The 23,875-nt window shown below is 39.9% G+C and overlaps 1 long non-coding RNA gene and 1 other non-coding gene across 51 annotated transcripts in view; one reads left to right on the top strand and one right to left on the bottom strand.

Annotated features, from left to right (window-relative positions):
• Positions 1-23,875, top strand: part of LOC111753149 (uncharacterized) — a 416,755-nt gene that overhangs the window by 229,236 nt on the left and 163,644 nt on the right. For 38 of the 50 annotated variants that reach the window (XR_010321732.1, XR_010321771.1, XR_010321780.1 and 35 more), the window contains 4 exons: positions 6,941-7,500; positions 7,979-8,199; positions 12,969-13,155; positions 14,011-14,268. This is a non-coding gene — a long non-coding RNA (uncharacterized LOC111753149). The remainder of the gene's footprint in view (positions 1-6,940; positions 7,501-7,978; positions 8,200-12,968; positions 13,156-14,010; positions 14,269-23,875) is intronic. The other 12 variants (XR_010321746.1, XR_010321744.1, XR_010321745.1 and 9 more) reach the window with 4 other exon arrangements.
• On the bottom strand, positions 4,434-4,540 carry LOC111748478 (U6 spliceosomal RNA). The gene has a single exon (XR_002784198.1). It is a non-coding gene; the product is annotated as a U6 spliceosomal RNA (small nuclear RNA).

Here is a 23,875-nt window from a genome sequence, read left to right as displayed (position 1 = left end):
TCCAAATAGTCTGTGTTTTCTGGACTATAAACTCTAATTAAAGTGAATGGAGGGTTTTATGCCACCTCGAGACTGTCAATGTACATTCTATATATGAAGTTTTGGAATTAGAATAAATATTAATAAAAATATGTCTTTTTAAAAAGGGTTTCTGGCACATAAATACTTTATAAATTCAAATGCATGTGTTTTGGAATCGTGGGAAAGGATTCCTGGGCTCTCAGCACACTAGTCTGATAGAGGCAGGCCAGGCAACCCTGCTGGACCTCCTGTTGGCAGCTTTGACTTGGGGTATTTGGAGAATTACTGGTTCCCAGTTCTTGGCATGCAGGCAGCAGAGGCACCATGAGGCTTACTGAGAGTATGCATCTGCCCTGACGTGAACACCACCTACTGCCCTTAAGTCGCCTCACTCAGATGGTATGAAACTTTGCTGATGTCAGTTTCATTATTGAGCCCTTTGCAGCCCCAAATGCTGAACTACTAGAGTTTTCTCAAGGAAGTTTCAGATCAGGGAAGCTTCAGGGTGAAAGATGCAGGAGCAGAATCCACAACCTCATAGAGGATACTGGTAAGAAAGGACCTGCATGCAAATTATGAGATTCTTTGCTAAATTATTTTTTCTAAAACCATGTTGCCCTACAGAACATGAGGTGGGCTCTTCTGGCACAGATAACAATGTATAAAATAATCTTTCTGAAATTCACAGAGACCAACTCTGGATGCATTCTTTTCTATTGCCCGTTGTCTTTCAGACTGATGGATATCTCAACATTTGGCAGAGATTGCTGCAGATTTTTGTGTTTTTAGGAAGGGTGGATAATGCTCTGGTAATGAACTTTAAACTAGGTCATACTTTCAAGGTTCTTCTACCATTAGGACCTGGGAAGTTGGGAGGTACACATTTACCAGCATTAAAAAATCTTTTTATTGTGGAAAATTTTAAACTTATCCCAAAGCAGGCAGAATTGTATAATGAATCCCGGTGTACTCACCGTGTAGGGTCAACAATTATCCAGTCATGAATAATAACTTTTCATCTGTATCCCTATCTAAAGCCCCTGGGTGTAAGTACTAGACTACTAACTGAAGTGTTCGCTATTTGAGCCCACCTAGAGGCACCTTAAAAAAAAAAAAAAAAAAAAAAAAATTTTTTTTTTTTAATTAGAGGCACCTTAGAAGGAAGACCTGGTGATCTGCTTTTGAAAAGGCACAGTCTTGAAAGCTCCATAGAGTGTAACTCTACTCTGCATGCATGAGCTTGCCATGGGTCAAAGTCTACCCAATGGCAACTGGTTTTTGGTTTTATACCCTTGTCCCCTTTCCATATTATTTTGAAGCAAATCCTACACATCATATGATTTTAACCATAAATATTAAGTATTTATCTCTAAAATATGAGGAATCTTTTTGTTTTTAACATAACCACAATATCATTGTCAAAGCTAAAAGTTAACAATAATTCTTTAATACCATAAAAGTGATCAAATTGCCATTTGTCTTATCAATGCCATACTTTCTTTTTTTTTTTACAGTTCTTTTTTTGAATCAGTGTCCAAATCAAGCTCACACTCCCTCTATCTCTTTTTATTTCTTCTGATTTAATTTTTGAAGAAACTGGGTTATTTGCCTTGTTGAGTTTCCAGCAGTCTGAACTGTGCCCACTGCCTCTGTGCAATGTGGATTATCAGGTTTATCTGTTATTTGTATTTCTTACAAGTTGGTAGTTGAATATATGAGCTTGATGAAATTCAGGTTAATTTTTTTTCTTTTTTTGACATGACCAATTCAAAAAACTGTTGTGCTTTTCCACCAGGAGACACATAATGTTTGGTTGTTTCTCTTTTGTAATGTCACCAGCCATGAATGTTGAATTACTGAACCATTTATTATTCTTTACTGGCTGAAATTCTTTTATAGAGTGAAACTCCCCTTTATTAACTATATAGGTAGTTCAGTTCTTATGGGAAAGGCATGATAAAGGCTTGATTTTGGGGGGGCCACTAGTTTTTTTTTATTTACCAATGGTGACCAAGCAGTTTTTTTATTTTTAAGTATTATTATGTCCCCATGGATTTAAATATATTTGATATTAAACTTCTTGCACTTTGTGTAACTATAAATGCTCAAGTTGTTCCATCTTTGGCTAACAGGAGCGGGAGACCCTTAGTTGACTATTGAGTCCTATTGACGTGACCCTAGTAAAAGTCTTGATCATTTCATTCCTATCTGGTTTGACAAGATACTTCAGACTCATCTTGTACATTTCCTGCCCCAGCCCTTTGGGTCCTTTGAGAGTGCTATTTGGAGACCACAATCTCCAAATGTACACATACACACAGACACACACACACATACATACTTGCATTTTATATATGTGTGTGTGTGTGTGTGTGTGTGTGTGTATGTATAGGAGTCTCTGGGTGGCAAAAAAGGTTAAGTACTCGACTACTAGCTGAAAGGTTAGTGGTTCAGATATACCCAGAGGCACCTCAGGAGACAGGCCTGGCAACCTGCTTCTGCCTATAGCACCATGTGAGCCCCCCCCCCACTTCTGAAAGCTCATAGCCTTGAAAACCCTATGGAGCAGTCCTACTGTGCACATGTGGGGCTGCCAGGAGTTGGAATTGACTTGAAGGCAACTAACAACAAAAACCATATATATATATATGAAGAAACACATTTTTTCTCCTTTTTATTATACTTTAGATGAAGGCTCACAGAGCAAATTAGTTTCTTATTAAACAATTAATACACCAAATGTGAAGGTAGTGATATCATGCTAAAATACATTCTCCAGGAACGTCATATGTTGACCCAGCATATAGTTGGTACTAAGTGAATGATATTTAATATAATGATGATGAGGATGATGAAGGGAGTGCCTTGAAATAATGTTACCTACCGTGCAATCCGAGCAGTGTTTTATTGAGGCCTTGTGTTGTAAAAGTCAGCCACAGGACAACCCGAATATTCTATGTGTTTTCTGGACTACAAACTCTAATTAAAATGAATGGAGGGTTTTATGCCACCTCAAGACTGCCATTTTGTGATATTAGTTGCCAGTCCCATGACATGTCAATACCCTCGCTTTGTCAACCTGAGGTTCCCCATTACTAGCTTTCTTGTCCCCTCCTGCCTTCTCATCCCTGCCCTTGGGCTGGTGTGTCTATTTAGTCTCATTTTGATTTTTGGGCCTGTCTAATCTTTGATTGAAGGGTGAACCTCAGGAGTGACTTCATTACTGAGCTATAAGGGTGTCCAGGGGCCATATTCTCAGGGTTTCTCCAGTCTCTGTCAGACCAGTAAGTCTGGTCTTTTTTTTTTTTTTTTTTTGTGAGTTAGAATTTTGTTCTACATTTTTCTCTAGCTTTGTCCACAACCCTCTATTGTGATCCCTGTCAGAGCAGTCGGTGGTGGTAGTCGAGCACCATCTACTTGTGTTGGACAGAGTCTAGTGGAGGCTGTGGTAATTGTGGTCCATTAGTCTTTTGTGCTAATCTTTTCCTTATGTCTTTGGTTTTCTTCATTCTCCCTTTCTCCAGACAGCATGAGACCAGTGGAGTATGTTAGATGGGCACTCACAAGCTTTTAAGACCCCAGAAGCTACTCATCAAAGTAGAATGTAGAACACTTTCTTTATAAACTATGTTATGCCCACTGAGCTAGATATTCCCCAAACCATGGTCTCCATAGCCCTTAGCCCAGTAATTTAGTCCCTCAGGGAGTTTGGGTGTGTCTATGGAGCTTCCATGACCTTGCCTTGGCCAAGTTGTGCTGGCTTCCCCGGTATTGTGTACTATCTTACCCTGCACCAAAGGTACCACTTACCTATTGTCTATTTAGTGTTTTTCCCTCCCCACCCCCTCCTCCCTTATAACCATCAAAGCATCAAAGGTTATTTCTTTTTGTGTAAACCTTTTCATGAGAAAAATATGGAATGCTTCATGAATTTGCATGTCACTCTGTAACCTAATGAGGGTTCTTGTCCTGTCTTATTAGCCAATCAAAATAAGATGGATGCCACGCCACCAGCTGCAAGGGAAACAGAAAGTGGAAATTTATTGTCTGTGCAGACAAGGAGCAACTTGGGGTCCAGTGAACATAAGGCCACGTGCTCACTCTTTGAGGGGTTTGGGGAAATTTTTATTTCCAGTGGTGTCTGGGAGTTGGGTTTGGTGCCCAGAGCTCTCTGCCCTTAGCCCTCCCATGTCCACATTTGGAGGTCCGGATGTTGAATCGTTGGAGATGTTCAGGTCCAAGGACAAATTGCAGACACAGCTCTTTAGGTCCTGTGCATTCTCCAAAATCTTGGTTCGAGCATGCAAGGGATTCTGGCACCAAATTCAAACTGCATTTAGGGCCACAGCATGATTGGGCCAAACTGCGGTTCGAAGCCATGGCTTGGTGGGCTGCAAGGCGGGGGTAACTGTGGCAGAGTGGGGGAAGTCTTGGTGGAGGCTTCCATCCTTGTGCAGGGGCCGTGGTAATCTTCTCTGTATCATTCCAATTTTAGTATATGTGCTGCTAAAGTGAGCATGAAATACATATTTTTTAAAAGATAAAATACCATATGTGTTCTGAGTAAGAACTTCAGAACAGATGAGACAGATAGGGTTAACTGTGCCCGTGGCTGAACAAAAGAGCTTTTAAAAGATTATCACCTAGAAGTTGGTAAACAGGAACCACACCCTATAGTGAGACAGATGGGGTTAACTGTGCTGGTGGAACAAAAGAGCTTTTAAAAGATTATCATCTAGAAGTTGGGTAAACAGGAACCCACCGGTCAACATGAGATAGAATTGGGGTAGCCTGTGAATTACTATCTCCTTCTTAGTGTTTTTCTAGTCCCCTCCTCCTTTGTAGACTCCGCATGCACAAAGGAGCAGAATGTGACTGCTGTTTGACCCTCCTTAGCCCTCCGAAGATGGCGATGTAGAGCCGAAGATCAAGTACACTTGCGTTATATCCCATAATAAGTTATGCCAAGGGCTGCCGAGAGGACTCCATCTTGAATATCAGCGGGTTCCATTTTAGATTCCAGATGCGCGAGCAACCTATTTAGCATACACTGCCATTCTGAGAAGTACCCACCCCTTGAAAGAAGCCCACTAAGTATTCTTTACTCTATTGTCTCCACCGAACCCATGTAAGCCCTAGCCTTGCTTTGCTTTTCGAGTCAGTCTTTTGGAGAGGCTTAGATCCTCCCTGACTCCTTTTGCTTCAAGCAAAATAAGGCTTGCTGAAGATAAAGTTTGTCTTTCACTTGTATTCTTACTCAGGAAAAGACAAGGACTCTTTGTGTCAGATTGGCAATTGGTAACACAGAGGTGGCTGCACTGGCATACTTAGGGTGGCTGGCCTAGGAGTGGAAACCCTAGTGGTGTAGTGGTTAACAGCTACAGCTGAGCCAAAAGGCTGGCAGTTCAAATCCATCAGATGCTCCTTGGAAACCCTATGGAGCAGTTCTACTCTGTCCTATAGGGTCACTATAAGTCTGAATTGACTCTATGGTAATGGGTTTTGTGGCCTAGGAGCAAGCCCTACTCCATGTGTTACAAGCTCCTGCTTCTACATTCCTGAGAATGTAACCTTGACTTCTTCAGATTCACATGCATATGGACTTGAGTATCTGACTGGGTAGGATCAACAGACTCTGGCCCTCTATCAATTATCTTCTTTATTTTGTTTGAATGTACAGAAATTAGGTGGATCTCCATCATAAAAGAACTGTAAACAAGTTCTTTCTATTGTAAGAAGAATTCTAGGAAGCCAAGAGATAATAATCACAATGAGGCACACCTGGAATGGCCTGGGGACATGTTTTCGCTCCCAGCTAGAGACTTAAAGTTATATTCACATCACTGAGTTTTTCAGTTGAGCAGAGACCCTGTAATTTCCAAAATCAATTGATAAAATCTTAAAGGGCTAAAATTAGATTGGGGAAATATGGAAAATGGTAAAAATTTCAAAACTTAGAATATTGAAACAAACTATTTCAGCAGTAATTTTGTTTTGTGGTATACAGGCTTAAAATAATTTCAAAGATATTAAATTGAGCTAATAGATATACTTTTGCTTTTTATACCACAGAGAAAGGATATACATATATATTTGGGTCTGCTAATGAGTGTGTTCATTTTTGTCATTTGAATGGATGTCCTACAAGAGGTATAGTGTATGGGCCAGGCAGTCTTTATTCTGTTGTATATGGGCTTGCAATGAGTCAGAACTGACTCGATGGAATCTGACAACAACAACTGTAAGAAATATGCAACAATGACAAAGTTAAAGAGGTTTATTAAAAGGGAATTTATTTGATATGGTCAAAGTTTTTATATGTCTGGCTAAAGGTTGATGGTTTATTTGTGAGAATTCCTGAAAGCTTTAATGTCAAATAGCAGAGTTGCGTTTCTTGCTGTTAAGAAACAAAATTTTTCTTTGATTACTAAGTTAAAGAATTAATTTATTCTTTGTATAATCTTCCTGGAAGGCAAGTGTTCAGTCTCCCGTTAGAATAAATTCCTGAAAACTAAGATTCATGGCTTTGAAAAAGTTGTTTTTTTTTTTTAACCTTTAAAATCTTTGATTAAATAACTCAAGTGTTTTTTCCTGATGACCTGTGATGAACTCCTGACAGCTTTGGAATTTCATGGAAAGCTGCAAAAGTTTTTTTTCCCCTGCTTTTTTTTTTAAAAAAAGAGTGCTAAAATAAAAGGGTTTTATTTAATATGCTACCTGAAACCTGTTACCAAATCAAGGGAAGAGCCTGGTTTTTTTTGAAAATCCATGCCATTGTATCATTATTTTTTTAATTGCTAACTTGATTGCAATTGAACTTTATTTCTTTCTAATATAACGTCATCAAAGCCAATGATTTAACGAGGAATTCACATCATTTAAATGTGGAATTTTTTTTTTTTTTTAAACTACAATTCAGATACTTGGATCCACAATCAACATGCATGGAAACAGCAGTCAAGAAATCAAAAGATGCATTGCATTGGGCAAGTCTGCTGCAAAAGACCTCTTTAAAGTGTTAAAAAGCAAAGATGTCACTTTGAGTACTAAGGTGACCGGACCCAAGCCCATGATGTTTTCAATCATCTCATATGCATGTGAAAGCTGGATAGTGAATAAGGAACACCAGACAAGAATCAATGTCTTTGGATTATGGTGTTGGCAAAGAATATTGACTATACCATGGACTGCCAGAAGAGCAAACAAATCTGTCTTGGAAGAAATACAGCAAGAATGCTCCTTAGAAACAAAGATGATGATACTTCATGCTTGGTGGAGAGTCAGAGAAAAAGAAGACCTCAATGAGATGGATTAACACAGTGGCTGCAACAATGGGCTCAAGCATAGCAATGATTGTGAGGATGGGGCAGGACCAGGCAGTGTTTCATTCTGTTGCACATAGGACCACTATGAGCTGGAACCGACTTCATGGCACCTAACAAAAGCAACATTCAGATGTTTAGAGACTTGATAATCTTGGTATATCCTGACTATATATTATGTCCCAAGATCATTACATGGTATACCTGAAGCTCTTTTTGAAAATAAGATTAATAATTATGTTTAAAACCAAAAAACAAAACAACAACAACAAAAAAAACCAGTTGCTGTTGAGTGTATTCCAATTCATAGTGACCCCACAGGATAGAGTAGAACTTCCCCACAGGGTTTTCAAGGAGCTGCTGATGTGTCCAAACTGCCGACCTTTTAGTTAGCAGCTATGATGGATGAGGTTGTGTGTTAACTTGGCTGTACCATGATTCTTAGTATTTGTGGTAGTCATATAATATCCCCTGTTGAGATTCGATATGTGATCACCATTATGATGGAATCTGTTGTGAGTGGCCAATCCAGTGAAAGAAAGTTTCCTTGGGTGTGTGGCCTGCATCAAACATAGGAGAACATTCTGGCAAGGCTCAGGGTTTTTTTTTTTTTTTTTTCATGCTGAATCCTGCAGCTGGCTCCTGTTCGTCTGGCCTCCGGTTCTCGGAACTTGAGCTAGCAGTTTACCTGAGGTCTTGCCTGCTGATCTTGGGATTAAGTGAATTTACAGGATGTGAGCAAGAGCCCTGATCTCTGACCTGCTGATCTTGGGTTCGCTAGCCCCTGCAGCTAGTGAATCAGAAGAAGCCTCCATCCTGACCCACGGACTGGGGACATTCCAGCCTCTAGAACAATGTGAGCCATTTCGTTAATATAAAGCTCTATCTACATATTTATATGCTTTACTGATTTTGCTTCTCTAGAGAACCCAGCCTAAGACATTTGGTACTGGGAGTGGGAAAAGTGAGGTGCTGGGTGATTGCATGTGTGATACCTTTCTTATAATTTTGTCATAATGAGAAGTAAAAGGAAGCTGGTTGGTTGGTCCTATTTTCGCTAGACAAACTGGTGAAAGAAAGAGATGCACTCAAGGCTTCAAATGCAGCATAAATGACCTCCAAGTTTCCACTTGTGCTTTTAAAGAAAACCTTATTTCTTGTAGTAACAGAACTGATATTGCCAAAAACCAAACCCAGAGCCTTATTGTAAGAGTGGCTGAATTACAATGCCACTCAAGTTAAAGTGAGGGCATTAATTGGGAAGAAATGGGACCCTGAAACCTGGAATGGGGACCTATGGGCAGATAATCAGGAAGCTGGAGAGACTGAGTGCCTAAATTCTGTTGAATCACTCCTGCTAACAGAACATCTGAAGAGGTTACTCCATGTTTGTCTGCTAAACCACCCTGCTCAGTAAAACAATTAGCCCCTCCACTTCCATCTAAGGAGATTAACCCAGCTGTGTCTAAAGAACCCTTGTCTGAGTCATTGCCTGGCGCATTGCCTGAGGCAAATGCTTCACAAGACAATGCTGAATGTTCTCAAAACAATTCCCCACTGTCGATTCTGGCTTCTAGACCTATAACTAGACTTAAGTCCCAGCAAGCCCCAAAAGGTGAAGTACAAAGTGTGACTCAAGAGGAGGTATGTAACACTCCGAAAGAACTGCTTGAATTTTGTAATATGTACAAACAGAAACCTGGGGAATATGTGTGGGAATGGCTATTAAGGGTGTGGGATAATGGTGCAAAGAACATAAAGATGTATCAGTCTGAGTTTATTGATACAGACCCACTAAGCACAGATTCTTCATTCAGTGTTTCACCATGAGAAGTTAGGAAAAGATCTAATAGTTTATTTGGTTGGGTTGCTGAAGCATGGATTATGTGAGGCCTACACTAAATCAAGTTGAAGTACCAGACCTGCCTTGGTATACTGCCAAAGATATCCAAAGACTGAGGGAAATTGGCAGGCTAGAGTGGATTTATCAGGTTAGACCCATAGACCCATATATGGAGTGCCCAGAGGACACGCCATTTACCACAAGAAAACAAAACCAAAAAACCTCTTGCCGTTGAGTTGATTCTGACTCATAATGACTCTACAGGATAGAGTAGAACTGCCCCATAGAATTTCCAAAGACTGCCTGGTGGATTTGACCTTTTGATTAGCAGCTGTAGCTCTTAACCACTGCACACAAATTTGTGAAGGGAACTCAAGCATCCTTGATGATTGCTGTGATTGATATTTTATGTAAGTCAGATTTGACAGTGAGAACTGCCCTAACAGAATCAAGACACCTAACTATAATGGGGCTGATTGGACCCCATGGTGGTTGGGGCCAAATGACGGCACTCAATGAACAAAGACAAGGTGGGCATTGTTACAGTAATGGACAATAGAGTCAAAGCAGTAATCAGAATAGTCTGACATGTATAGACTTATGGTGTTGGCTACTTAGTCATGGTGCCCTAGGAGTGAAATAGATAGGAAATCTACTAAATATTTACTTGATCTGTACAAACTGATGAATTCTAGGTCAGGTGAATAGCAGTCTAACTTAAATTACCAGAAAAGAGAGTCATGGTCTCTCAATTAATTCCCAGACTTGAGCGAGCTTAAAGGCCCATAACCTCTTGAATGAAGGGGAGGCCAGTTTCCCTTGAGGATGGACTCCAGCACACTGCCAAAATTTTGTACCGTTAATCTGTCTTCCAGCCTTCCTCAAAAAGATCTATGGACTTTTAGGACAGTGACTGTTCTTTGGGGAAAAGGAAATAATCAGACTTGTTGGGGATTACTGGATACTGGCTCTGAACTGACACTAATTCCAGGAGACCCAAAATGTCACTGTGGCCCACCAGTCAGAGTGGGTGCATATGGAGCTCAGGTTATTAAGGGAGTCTTGACTTATGTCCGTCTCACAGTAGGTCTAGTAGGTCCCTGAACCCATCCTGTAGTGATTTCCCCAGTTCTGTAATGCATAATTGGAGTAGATATACTCAGCAACTGACAGAATGCACAGATTGGACCTCTAAGAAACAGAGTAAAGTCTATTATGGTGGGAAAAGCCAAGTGGAAGCCATTACAACTGCCCCTACCTAGGAAAATTGTAAACCAAAAGTGATACTGCATTCCTGGAGGGATTGTAGAGATTGCTGCCACCATCAAGGAACTGAAGGATGCAGGGGTGGTGATTTCCACCACATTCCCATTCAACTCACCTATTTGACCTGTGCGAAAAACAGATGGATCTTGGAGAATGATGACGGATTATCAAAAACTTAGCCATGTGGTGACTCCAATTGCATCTGCTGTTCCAGATATAGTTTCATGGCTTGAGCAAATTAATACATCTTCTGGTACCTGGTATGCAACTGTTGATTTGGCTAATGCTTTTTCAACATTCTTGTTTCAAAGGACCATCAGAAGTAGTTTGCCTTTAGCTGGCAAGGCCAGCAATACACCTTCACTTGCCTACCTCAGAGCTACACCAACTCTCCAGCCCTATGTCATAACTGGGTCCACAGGGACCTTGATCACCTTTCCCTTCCACAAGATGTCGCACTGGTCCATTACATTGGTGGCATTATGCTGATTGGACCTAGGAAGAAAGAAGTATCAATGACTCTGGACTTATTGGTAAAACATATGCATGCTAGAGGGTGGGAAATTAATCCCACAAAAATTCAGGCATCTTCCACCTCAGTAAAATTCCTAGGGGTCCAATGGTATGGGGCATGTTGAGATATTCCTTCTAAAGTGAAGGGTAAGTTATTGCATCTGGCTCCTTCCACACCTAAAAAGGAGGCACAACACCTAATGGGCCTCTTTGGATTTTGGAGGCAACATATTCCTCACCTGGGTGTGCTACTCCAGCCTACTTATCAAATGACTCAAAAAGCTTCTAGTTTTGAGTGGGGCCCAGAGCAAGAGAAGGCTCTGCAATAGGTTCAGGCTGCTGTGCAAGCTGCTCTACCACTTCAGCCACGTGATCCAGCTGATCCAATGGTGCTTTGGAGTCTTTGGGAGGCCCCTCTTGGTCAACCACAGAAAAAGCACTTAGGATTTTGGAGTAAAGCCCTGCCATCCCCTGCAGATAATTACTCTCCTTTTGAGAAACAGCTTTTGGCTTGTTACTGGACCTTAGTAGAGACTGAACGCTTAACCATGGGACACCAAGTCACCATGTGGCCTGAGCTGCCCATCATGAACTGGGTGTTTTCTGACCCACAGGGTCATAAAGTGGAACGTGCACAGCAGCACTCCACCATTAAATGGAAGTGGTATATACAAGATTGGGCCTGAGCAGTAACTGAGGGCATAAGTAATTTGCACAAGGAAGTGGCCCAAATGGCCATGGTCTCCAATCCTGTCACATTACCTTCCATCTCCCAGTCTGCACCTATGGCTTCATGGGGAGTTTCTTATGATCAGTTGACTGAAGAAGAGAAAACTTATGCCTGTTTACAGATGGTTCTGCATGATGTGCAGGCACCACTCCAAATTGATATGCAGCACTACAGCCCGTCTGGGACCTCCCTGAAAGACCGTGGTTGAAGGAAAATCCTCTCAATGGGCAGAACTTTGAGCAGTGCGCCTGTTTGTTCACTTTGCTTGGAAGGAGAAATGGTCAGATGTGTGATTGTATACCAATTCATAGGCTGTGGCCCATTGTTTGGCTGGATGGTCAGGGATTTGGAAGGAACATGATTGGAAAATTGGAGACAAGGATTTATGGGGAAGAGGCTTGTGGATAAACATCTCTGAATTGGTCAAAGAAGTGAAAATATTTGTTTCATGTGAATGCCCATCAAAAGGTGACCTCAGCAAAGGAAGATTTTAACAATCAAGTAGATAGGATGTGTTCTGTGGAAACCACTCATCCTCTTTTCCAGCTACTCCCATCAATGCTCAACAGGCTCATGAACAAAGTGGCCATGATGGCAGGGATGGATGTTATGCATGGGCCCTGCAACATGGATTTTCACTCACTGAGGCTGACTTGGTTACAGCCACTGCTGAGTGCTGAATCTGCCAGCAGCAGGGGCCAACACTGAGTCCCTGATATGACACCATCCCTCCAGGTGATCATCCAGCAGCCTGGCGGCAAGTTGATTTCATTGGACCACTTCCGTCATGGAAGGGGCAGTGTTTTATTCTTACTGGAATTGACACTACTCTGAATATGAATTTGCCTTTCCTGAACACAATGCTTCTGTCAAAACTACCACCTGTGGACTTACAGAATGCCTTATCCACTGTCATGGTGTTGCTTCAGATCAAGGGACTCACTTCACAGCAAATGAAGTCTGACAATAAGCCCATTCTCGTGGAATTCACTGGTTTTACCCTGTTCCCCAACATCCTGAAGCAGCTGGCTTGATACAACAATGGAATGGCCTTCTAAAGACACAATTATGTTACCAGCGAGGTGGCAATACCTTGCAGGGTTGGGGCAATGTTCTCCAGGAGGCTGTATATGCTGTAAACCAGCATCCAATATATACGGTACTGTTTCTTCCATAGCCAGGGTTCATGGGTCCAGGAATCAGAGGGTGAAAATGGGAGTTGCACCACTCATAAGAGTTTTGCTTCCTGTCCCTGTGACCTTATGCTGTGCAGGTCTAGAGGTCTTAGTTCCAAGGGGAGGAATGCTCTCACCTAGAGACACATCACTGATTGAATCGAACTGGAAGCTAAGAATGTCACCTGGCCACTTTGAGCTCCTTATGCCTCTGAATCAACAGATAAAGAAGGGAGTTACCATACTGGCTGGTGTGATTGATCCTGATTACCAATAGGAAATCAGGTTAGTATTACATAATGGAGGTAAGAAAGAGTATGTCCGGAATGCAGGAGATCCCTTGTGTCTCTTGGTAGTACCATGCCTTGTGATTAAAGTCAATGGAAAACTTCAGCAACTTACTTCCAACATGACTACTAATGGCCCAGATCCTTCAGGAATGAAGGTTTGGGTTACACCACTAGGCAAAGAACCAGGACCAGCTGAGGTGCTTGCTGAGGGCAAAGGGAATATGGAATGAGTGGTGGAAGAGGTAGTTCTAAATACCACTTATGGCCATGTGACCAGTTGTAGGAACGAGGACTGTAATTATTATGAGTTTCTGCTTTGTATGTGTGCATCAAATATTTTTGTTTTTTTCACTTATAAAATATAAGATGTAAACAGGGCTAGTGCATTTTTGGTTATATGTGTGTTCATTGTATCGTGTTAGGTGCAAGTATGACTTTATCATTGTCTTTATTCAGTGATTATGTATGGTTTAAAGAGATGTGTACAGGTGCCAAGTTGACAAGGGGTGGACTGTGATGGCTAAGGTTGTGTGTCAACTTAGTTGGGCCATGATGCTCAGTATTTTGGCAGCTGTATAATGTGATCACTTCCCTGTTGAGATTTGGTATGTGATTACCCCCATGATGGAGTGTAATCACTGCTGTGAGTGGCCAATCAGTTGAAAGGAAGTTAATTTTCTTGGGTGTGTGTAGCCTGCATCAAATATAGGTGGATATTCTGGGAAGACTTGGGGGCTTTTTGCTCATGCTGGATCCTGCAGCTGGCTGCTGTTAGTCTGATCTCTGGTTCTTGGAACTTGAGCTAGTAGCTTACCTGAGGTCTTGCCTGCTGATTCATTGATCTTTGCAGGGTTCGAGCAAGAGCCCTGATCTCTGACCTGCCGATCTTGGGTTTGCCAGCCCCTGCAGCTACGTGAATCAGGAAAAGCCTCTATCTTGAACCGTGGATTTGGGACATTCCTGCCTCTACAATCGTGTGAGCCATTTCCTTGATATAAATCTCTCCTTATATATATGTATGTAAATGCTTTACTTCTTTATATTTATACACTTTATGCTTTACATTTATATGTTTTTCTTCTCTAGAGAACCCAGCCTAAGATTGCAGGTGAGCTGTTTCTAATTGACTTTACTTGGCTTTCCATTACTTTTTTAAATTCCTGTCATGTCTTTCACTTTTAAGAAATATTATTGTAAATTAAACACAACCATATTAAGTTTTGTCATATGCAGATAAGCTTTTACTTTGCTGACTTGCTGAAAACACTTGACCAAAATATTTCAACAAAAGATGGACTGTTTTGGACCAATGGAAAGGACTGTGATACTTCGAATGTAGATACTATTGAACTGAATTAAGATTTCCAGAACTCTTGTGTAGAAGCTGGTGGGTTTACAGAGTACAGCTGGTTCAAAATTGCATGGAACTGAAATTAACTACATGAGACTGAGTAGACTAAAGGATTACTGTGAATTTTATGCAGGAGTATTACTGAGGTTTTAAGGCTCTATTTTCTACCATTTTACTCCTTTCTCTTAAATTGTCTAGCTGATGGGTTTGTTTTGACCTGAAATATGAGAGAAAAGTAAAATTGAGGCCAGGAAAGAAACCTTGAAAATATTAAAAGAAAGAATTAGGATATGAGAAAATCCTTATCATAGAATACTTTATAGTCAGCATAGTGCTGTTAGTTACTGAAATAGCTAGTTCTTACATTAAGGAAAGTAATCAGACTTTAAATATGCTCGTGTAATGTAACTCTCCAATTAGAACCTACGGTTGATAAACTTAGCAAAATTACAGAGAACATAACTAGGGAAGTATCTGAAGTTTGAGCTATGATGTTACAAAATAGAACAGAATTATATCTCCTGTTAGTCCCACAAGGAGGAGTTTATGCTTTAATAGATGAACTTTGTTATGTTCATTAATATGCAATCTGAGGTTTTATAGAAAGTAGTTGCTGCTGAGACACATGAAAAACAATTTCTTTTGCTGTTTATGTATAAACAAATACCTCGTGAGGTTTGTTTCCTTGGTTCAAAGATCTTAGGGTTGTGGTTTCGTGGCTTATTTCAGACAATTGGCCTAATATTATTGTTAGTGTTTCTGTTCTACCTCCCAGTACGCTGTGTGGTGCCTGAGATCATAAAAGCTGGATGGTTTCCGGTTACCATTATTGAACATTTTTGATCAAAGGTTCGATAGCAGGATCATAATCAAAAGGAGGGAATGATGAAAGAGTTATAATTCTCCTGGAGTCCAAATTTCTGGCTTTCATGGAAGTTGGGAAAACTCACACATCCCATTGCCCTTGGATGTCCTTTTGAACCTTGAGCCTTGAGAAAAAAAAACTGATTCCTGAAGCTATTTTTGAGTCAAACAGTGGTCTGGATAAGCTAGCAAGACTGTTTTTCTTTGTGTGTTGTGCCCTTTGAAGAATTTAGTCTGTTTTGGGAAAGACTCCAAAGATCAGACTGGGAGCTTTGTTTAGAATGAATCAGTAATTATTTTAATTATTTCAAGATAATGCTGTATGAAAATCCTTCCTGACCATAAATTTGTTTATCAGTTCTATTAGGCTTTATGTCACAAGATAATCTGATAGCTGATAAACTTGAGATGGGAGGGGTATTCCTCTAAGCACTCTAAGCCACTCCCTAGCTTGAAAGATCTATTACAAGGCATTGAAAAGATTCACCAAAAGGTCACTTGACTTCACATAGCTGACTCTCCCTGTGACTGCTTGTTAGCTTATATTTATCCGGTTACCCAAAGGTATTGTTTCATGGATCTGATCTATTCTACTTATAGAAATAATTACAGTAATTGCTATTGTGATTATTATTGAAACTATCAAATGTTGTCTTAAAATTAATTCCAATGTTATTACTCAAAGAACCAACTTTATGCCTACGAAAAAAATATGTACATTAACAGTACTCATAATTTAGATGGACGAATGGTCACTCCTCAAACCACCCCTTTTAAAGCCAGATTATTCCTTAGTGTGGTTCACTCTGTATATCATTCCTAGGTTAACACCACAGAAGTAGAGGCTCCAGCTATAGCATGGTGAAGATTTTAGATGGTGTCCAGCCAGCTATTTGTAAATAGCACCTAGGGTCTTAAAGGCTTATTATAGTAAGCATCTATCTATAAGAACCTTTGGAAGACAGCTACAAAATTGAGTTAAAAATGCCATCCTACTGGAAAATATAAATTCATGCCCATGCAGAAGAAAGCACTCTCCCCAGAATTGTAGTTGATAATGTGATCAAAGAATTTCCCAGAAATTCTGGATCAAAAGGAGGGAATAAATAAGATCTTCAGAACAGAGGTGCCTATCATATTTAGGGTGGCTGGCCTAGGAGCAGGCCTGAGTCCATTTTATTATAAGCTCTTGCTTGCATTCCTAAGAATGTAACCTTGACTTCTTCCTATTCACCTGCATATGGACTCAGGCTGGGTGGAACCCACAGATCCTGACCCCCTAGCAATTACCTTATTTAACCAGACTGGCTTTTGCCCCAAAGCCACTTTTAGCAAATAAGGGTGGGGGTCAGGAATGTGATTGTAGGAGAAGAAGTTTACTCAGGAGGTTATGTGCAGGAGCCCTAAAATCAAGGTACTTAATCAAAGTAGAGAGCTGGTTTAAAGTCAGAAGTAGGCTCCATTTTCTTCCAGGCTTTGCTTCTGTTTCTGAGAAGGTGACCTGTGACTGGTGATGGGTAAACAAGGGAGAGGCAGCTTGCCCTTAGGAAGAATGTGGTTGAAATTGGATTAATGAGTGTGCAGAAAGGTCCTTACACAGGGAACTTGCCTGGGCACATCCTTAATTATTTACCAAAAATAGCCAATCAAAAGAACTTACATTAGCTGTTGTTGTTAGGTTCTGACTCATAGTGGCCCTATGCACAACAGAACGAAACACTGCCTGGTCCTGTGCCATCCTTACAATCGTTGCTATGCTTGAGCTCATTTTTGCAGCCACTGTGTCAATCCACCTTGTTGAGGGCCTTCCTCTTTTCTGCTGACCCTGTACTTTGCAAAGCGTGATGTCCTTCTCCAGGGACTGATTCCAGCTGACGACCTGTCCAAAGTATGTAAGATGCAGTCTCACCATCCTTGCTTCTAAGGAGCATGCTGGTTGCACTTCTTCCAGGACAGATTTGTTTGTCCTTTTGGCAGTACATGGTATATTCAATATTCTTCGCCAACGCTACAATTCAAAGGCGTCAAGTCTTCTTCGGTCTTTCTTATTCACTGTCCAGCTTTCACATGCATATGAAGCGATTGAAAATACCATGGCTTGAGTCAGGCGCACCTTAGTCTTCAGGGTGATATCTTCGCTCTTCAACACTTTGAAGAGGTCCTTTGTAGCAGATTTGCCCAATGCAATGCGTCTTTTGATTTCTTGGCTGCTTCTTCCATGGCTGTTGACTGTGGTTCCAAGTAAAATGAAATGCTTGACAACTTCAGAATGATTTTTTCTGTTAGTTCCTTTGTCTCGCCTATATTTATTTTCATGAGATAGCCCCCCCTTGGATTTGGGGGTTTCACTGGCTGGGGCCGTATTTCTCCCTACTCAAATGTTTTTATCTTTCAATAAATCTTTTTGTTTTATTCTAGCAGAGTCTGAGAGTTTTACTTTAGGACAATTCCTATTGATGCCTCCAGTTCAAATTTAGGAACCCTGGTTTTTTATTTAACTTCTTTTTATAACTGTATCCCCTTTCTTCCATGCTGATAATCCTGGATCTCAAGGATATCAGGTATGATTGAGTTAGTATAGCAAATCATTTCTCATTTGTTTTATTCCACCATACTCACGTAATAGTCTAAGATTAGCAATATCAACACTACTACCATGATATGATCACCCAAAACTGTTCAAAAACATTTTTTTTTTTTGCAAATTTATGTTGGCCTGAGGTACATCCTACTGGAGATGTCAGTCAAATAACTTAAAACTACTTGAAACAGTTTTTTTTCTGTGTGGTTTACCACTAAGAGGATGCAAAATTACATTTCTTTTTATTTTATGTTTTATTTCTTAGAATTGCTTTTAAAGAATTTGTAACTTCTGAACAATATTTACATGATTCCAAGTCTAATACACTAAGCAAGGAGGATTTAAAAAAGCTTAGTTTCTGTCCCCGAATCTTTCGCATTTAGAAAATTAGTTGCTTTTAGTTTTATAGTTTATTCTTCTGTTGTTGTTGTTGTTGTTGTGTTTTATATATGTAAGATGATATTTGTAAATAGCATCTAGGATCTTAAAAGCTGAGTCCTCTCTTCGCACCTTTGATGACACCATGCACCGTGAAATGAAACACTGCCTGGTCCTGCAACCACGTCCATGATCTATTGTGGATCAGGCCATTGTGATTTATAGGGTTTTCCTTGACTGATTCTTAGAAGTAGATCATCAGGCCTTTCTTCCTACTCTATATTTGTCTGGATACTCCACTGAAACCTGCTCAGCATCATAGCAGCACATAAGCCTCTACTGACAGACAGGCGGTGGCTACATATGACATGTATTGTTCAGGAATTGAACCCAGGCCTCCTGCATGTTGTTGTTGTTGTTAGTTACTGTGGAGTTGATTGCAACTCATAGCAACCCCATATGTTACAGAGTAGAACTGCTCCATAGGGTTTTCTAAGCTATAATCTTAGCAGAAGCAAATCACTAGGCCTTTTCTTCTGTGTTACCACTGGTGGGTTAAAACCTCCAACCTTTAGGTTAGTAGGTGAGCACAAACCATTTTCACCACTTAGGGACCTTTGGTTTCCTTCACAGAAGATGAGAATTCAACCACTGAACTGCCACTGCAACATTTTTTGCATTTATTTCCTTCAATAAATAGTTGCACACTGTACAAGCTTTTCCCACCTTACGTTTTTCACTTAAGAATGTGTCTTTCACTATGTGGTCCATTTTATTTGTTCCCTCTCACTATTTTTAAGTTTTTTGTTGTTTGTTTTGGTATTCAGGAAAGTTTGCATTTTTGTTTAATAGTTGCCTTTTTACTAATATTAAAAATAAATACCCTTAGTTCCCCCTCCCCTATCCCTGGTTATCTATTGGGTCTCCATTATGAGATATATTGATATCAGCTGGTATTCCACATCCTCCAATATTGTTAGATTTGATTTAATATCTTTTTCTCCAGTTAGTAAGTATAATCAGTATACTTGTACTACCTTCTGAATGGTTTCCCCATTCTCCTCTCAATTTTTAATAATTGTACATCATCTATATTATCAATGCAAATATTAATTACATACATCATTCTTTCCCTTACTTCCCTCATTTTGTTATAGGCCTGTTCTTGTGTGCTGTCGAGTCAATTTTGACTTACAGCAATCCTTTGTGACAGAGTAGAAATGTCCCATAGAGCTTTCTAGGCCGTATGTCTTTACAGGAGCAGATCGCCATGTCTTTTCTTCTACGGAGCCACTGGTGGGTTTGAACCAACAACCTTGGGGTTAGTAGGTTAATACTCAACAATTGCACCATTAGGGATCCTTTGTATTAGGTCTAAAAAAAGAAAAAAGAAAAAAAAAAAAAAACCTTTGTCATTGAGTCGATTCTGACTCATAGCAACCCTACAGGACAGAGTAGAACTGCTCCACAGGGTTTCCAAGGAGTAGCTCCTAGATTCAACTTGCCGATCTTTTGGTGAGTAGCTGAGCTCTTAACCACTGCACCACTAGGACTCCTGTCATAGGTCTACAGCTATATATATTACTTGTACCAATCAGTGGTTTGTCCTTTTCTACTTGGATTATGGAATTCAGGGTATACCTTATCACTTAATATTGTTGTAAGTGTTTTGGCATGTTAGCTGCTCTATTTAAGAAAGATGTAGGGGAATTAAAAAAACCATGTCACCACCACCACCTTCTCAGAATTCTCAAAGTTGTTTAAGTGTTGAGTGGTTTTCCCTTAACTATTTTACATAAGCTCTATTATTTTTGGTATATACTTTTGCAGGTTGTGTTGGTTTCTAGGAACGCATATATGGCACTACATCAAAAACGCCTATTGTGCCAGCATTTTCTAACCAGATTTATACAGAGCATTTTGGAAGAAATAGCTATATTGTAGAATACTTTGAGTATTTATTATTAAATAAAGTATTATTTCAGTGTTGTTTCAATTTGTATTCTCAGAGAATGGCATATTTTTTGGTTATATAAACATATAAACACTAAATCTGTCATTAGAAATAAGAGAGAAGAAGAGGAGAAAGAAAAGGAGGAAGAGAAGGAGGTGTAACATTATACCAAGAACCTGTGCTTCACTCGTGACTTGAAACTTTGTTCTGGTAATTTATCAGTTCTTAGTAGAGTAATTTTTTTTTTTTTTTAGTAGAGTAATAAAGCACTGGATTTAGCATCATTAGTACTTATAATGAGATTTCTTCCTTTAAGCAAATCCCTTATTTTAGAAGAAAAGTAAAACGTTAACTCTTAGGAATCATTATGTGATAACAAAGAGAGCAGTAAAATTTTATAGCAGTTGGACTAAGTCCAGTGCTTTCTGGTTTGTGAAAAGTTCAGTAAAAATCGAGTAAATGGCTCACATAATGGGAAGATTAAGTAATAAAATGAGGGAGATGGGGAGATGAGGATGCCCCCCAACCCCATGTATGCAGTAGAGTTTTTGGTGATTGTTGCCTTAGATTATAGTGTTGTTCTCATTCTAGGAATAGGCACAATATCATAATTATGTGAGCACATTTTTGGTATAAAAAATCCCCACGATAGTAGAGCCTCAGGATTTAAAAAGAACTTGGGAGATCTTATTACACATATTGTCTTCTAATTATTCTTATCTTTTCTCCCTTTGGTGCTTAGAAATAAAACTCCAAGTAGGATAATGGGAAAGCCTATGTGTTAGGTTCATATTGTAAAGCTAAGAGCTAGGCATTTCACAAACATGGGTCTCATTTGGTCCTCAGAACAATACAACATTATCCCTCATTTTATGAGTGGAAAAAGTGATGCACAGAGAGGCTAGGTGACTTGCCTAAGGTCACAGAGCTGGTAAATTGTGGAACCTGGGTTTAAACTCTAGTTGTTCTGACTTTTGAACTATGCTCTTAACTGCTGTATGAAAGTGTCCTCCAAAAAGTACGTAAGTTAATGTGAGAAAGTGAGCGCTTTAAAGGAATTCTAGTTCTCCATTTAAGGAGCAATGTAGTTCTTGCCTGAAGAAAATACAGTTCCTGCCCGAGGAGATTACAGTCCCCATTCAGCTGATGTTCAGCAGAGGATCAACTCAGTGGCTCAATTCTGTGACCTCTTATAAGTGCCACACAATGTGCCAGACTTCAAGGACATAATGAATGAGGTACAATTTCTGCTTTGAGTGCAGAAGAGAAGCAAGTTACATACACAGCTATTCATAAAACAAAGGCAAAGTTCAATTCCAGAGAAATGCCTAGTAGAGTCTGAGAGCTGCAACTCTGAGAAAGGCTAGGAGCAGGAGATGAGTGATGGGAGGTTCTCACAGGGCAACAAACTCAAACTGAAATGGTCTTTCAGTTGGCCACCTAGATTTTATCCTGGTTTGCAGTATTGCCCATTCCCCATTGGGGAACCAACGAATCCCTAGTGAATCCCACTAGGGAAATGAATATTCATGGCAACACCATGAAAACGATGGTATAATTTTCTGTGGGCACAATTTTAGTTAAGTGAACTTGGTTTGCTGACTTACTTAAATAGCAAGTTCGATGAGTTTTCTTCGCTTTCTTGTCTGTAGGACCCATGTTCTCAAGGACTTCACAAACCCCCAACTGTGAAGACAGAGCCAAACTTGTGTGGTAACAGCTATACACAGAGGGAGGGAGCAGGCCGTTTAATGAATAAGGAACAAAGTAGGCAGGCTTTGAGTTCAAAAGTCAAATGGCAGGGTTTCAACAAAAACACCATCACTAGAACAGCCCTGGGTGTGCAACCACGTACTCTATCATCAGAGTCTTCAAGTTTAATGCACCCACTGGGGCGCAAGAATTCTCATATACTTCACCTAAGGGCACTCTTTCATTTTTTTGAAACTTATGGTATCATTTTATTGTTTTATGACAAGGCTTGTCTACCATATTGGCACTGTAAAACCATCTAGAAATGTGGAGATCTGCCTTTTGAAGTTTTCTGTCACATAATTGGGTGCCTGGGTTGTTCAAATGGTTTAATGTGCTCAGCTGCTACTAGAAAGGTTGAAGGTTTATGTTTACCCAGAGGCACCTCAGAAAAAAGGTCTAGTGATCTATTTCTGAAAAATCAGCCATTGAAAACCCGATTAAGTATAGTTCTACTTTGACACACATGGGGTAGCCATGAGTTGTGATCGACTCAGTGACAATGGATATCACATAATTAAAATTTTATTTTTCCTTTCCCCCTTTCTTCCCTCCCTTGAAAGCCATTCTCATTCCTTCCTTTTCTCCTTTCCCTTTTTCTTTTCCTCTCCTTCCATCCCTCCTTTCTTCTGTCCTTTTGCTCTTCTTCCCACCCATCCTCTCTGAAGGAACAGGGGAATTTTGATTCTCTTCAGATACAACATTCGGTCACTGTCACATGCATCTTATCAAAAATGTAACTGGCAAGATAACTTAGTGAGAACTGTTTAAAATAAAAAATAAAGGCACTACATTCAATTTTCATCTATTTGGCTTTTTAAGGCAAATTACAAGTAAATCTCCCACCTCAGTTATTGCTTTGACCAATCCTTGGAATCTGAACTTCTAATTGAATTCAGATTACTGAATGCTTGCTAGGGATAACGTACCAGGCTTGGGGAACAAGTCTAAACAAGAAGAACTTTTCTCTACTCACAATCTCATGTGAGCCAGGATGCTTCATTACCTTTACACTCTGCTTACCCTCGTAAAAAATATACTGTCTAACCAGTTTAACCAGGCCGGCCTCCAGGAAGTGGCTCTTTTTTCTTTTTCTTTTAAACCATAGATTCTTGACTAAATTTTAAAAGAAGAAAATCAGTTCCTTGCCAAGGGAATTTATGACAGTGTTGCTAGCCAATAAACCAAGTAACGCAATGGGAAGACCAGTCAACATACACTCATTATTTTATACTCACGGTTTCAGCTTTTGTGACAGTGGAAAAATTTTTCCTTTGCCGCAGGAACATTGTAACATTTTCCTTAATTTCTCTGTAGGATGTCTGAGAAAAATACCACCTCAAACTAAAAAACATTTGAAATAAGCACTTTGAACAAATAGAACATCTCTTTATGAGATGGTATATTTCACATTTCAGAAAATAACTAGGCACAAGATGTTGGTTGGGTAGCCTGTCATTGAAATTTTGGTGTAGGAATGAAGAAAATCACAGAGGCATAGCTGAGGGGAAAAAAAAAAAAAAAATCTCTCTTTTTTTTTTTTTTTAATAAGCAACTCTACTAGAGGCAAAAATCCTCTGTACGTGCTGGTAGTGAGACCTCAGTTCCGTGGTTTGGCTTATCAGAGACATGACGAGTAGCAGCAGTAATATAAGGTTTACCTAGAATTAGGAATAATGGGGAAAATATTGACTATAATTTAAGCATTTACTGTAAGTTTTAGGCCAAGAATGTTCACTTATCTGGGCCATAGTATAAGAAATGCTGGGCAAAGAAAATAGGGGGAAAGAAGGGCGCAATACTGACTTCCTTCAGCTGATGGTCAGGATGTCCTC

This window comes from Loxodonta africana, chromosome 4 (assembly GCF_030014295.1).
Source record: "Loxodonta africana isolate mLoxAfr1 chromosome 4, mLoxAfr1.hap2, whole genome shotgun sequence".
Classification (NCBI taxonomy): Eukaryota; Metazoa; Chordata; class Mammalia; order Proboscidea; family Elephantidae; genus Loxodonta; species Loxodonta africana.
The sequence above is the reverse complement of the archived record's forward strand: the minus strand, read 5'-3'. Positions and strand labels throughout refer to the sequence as shown.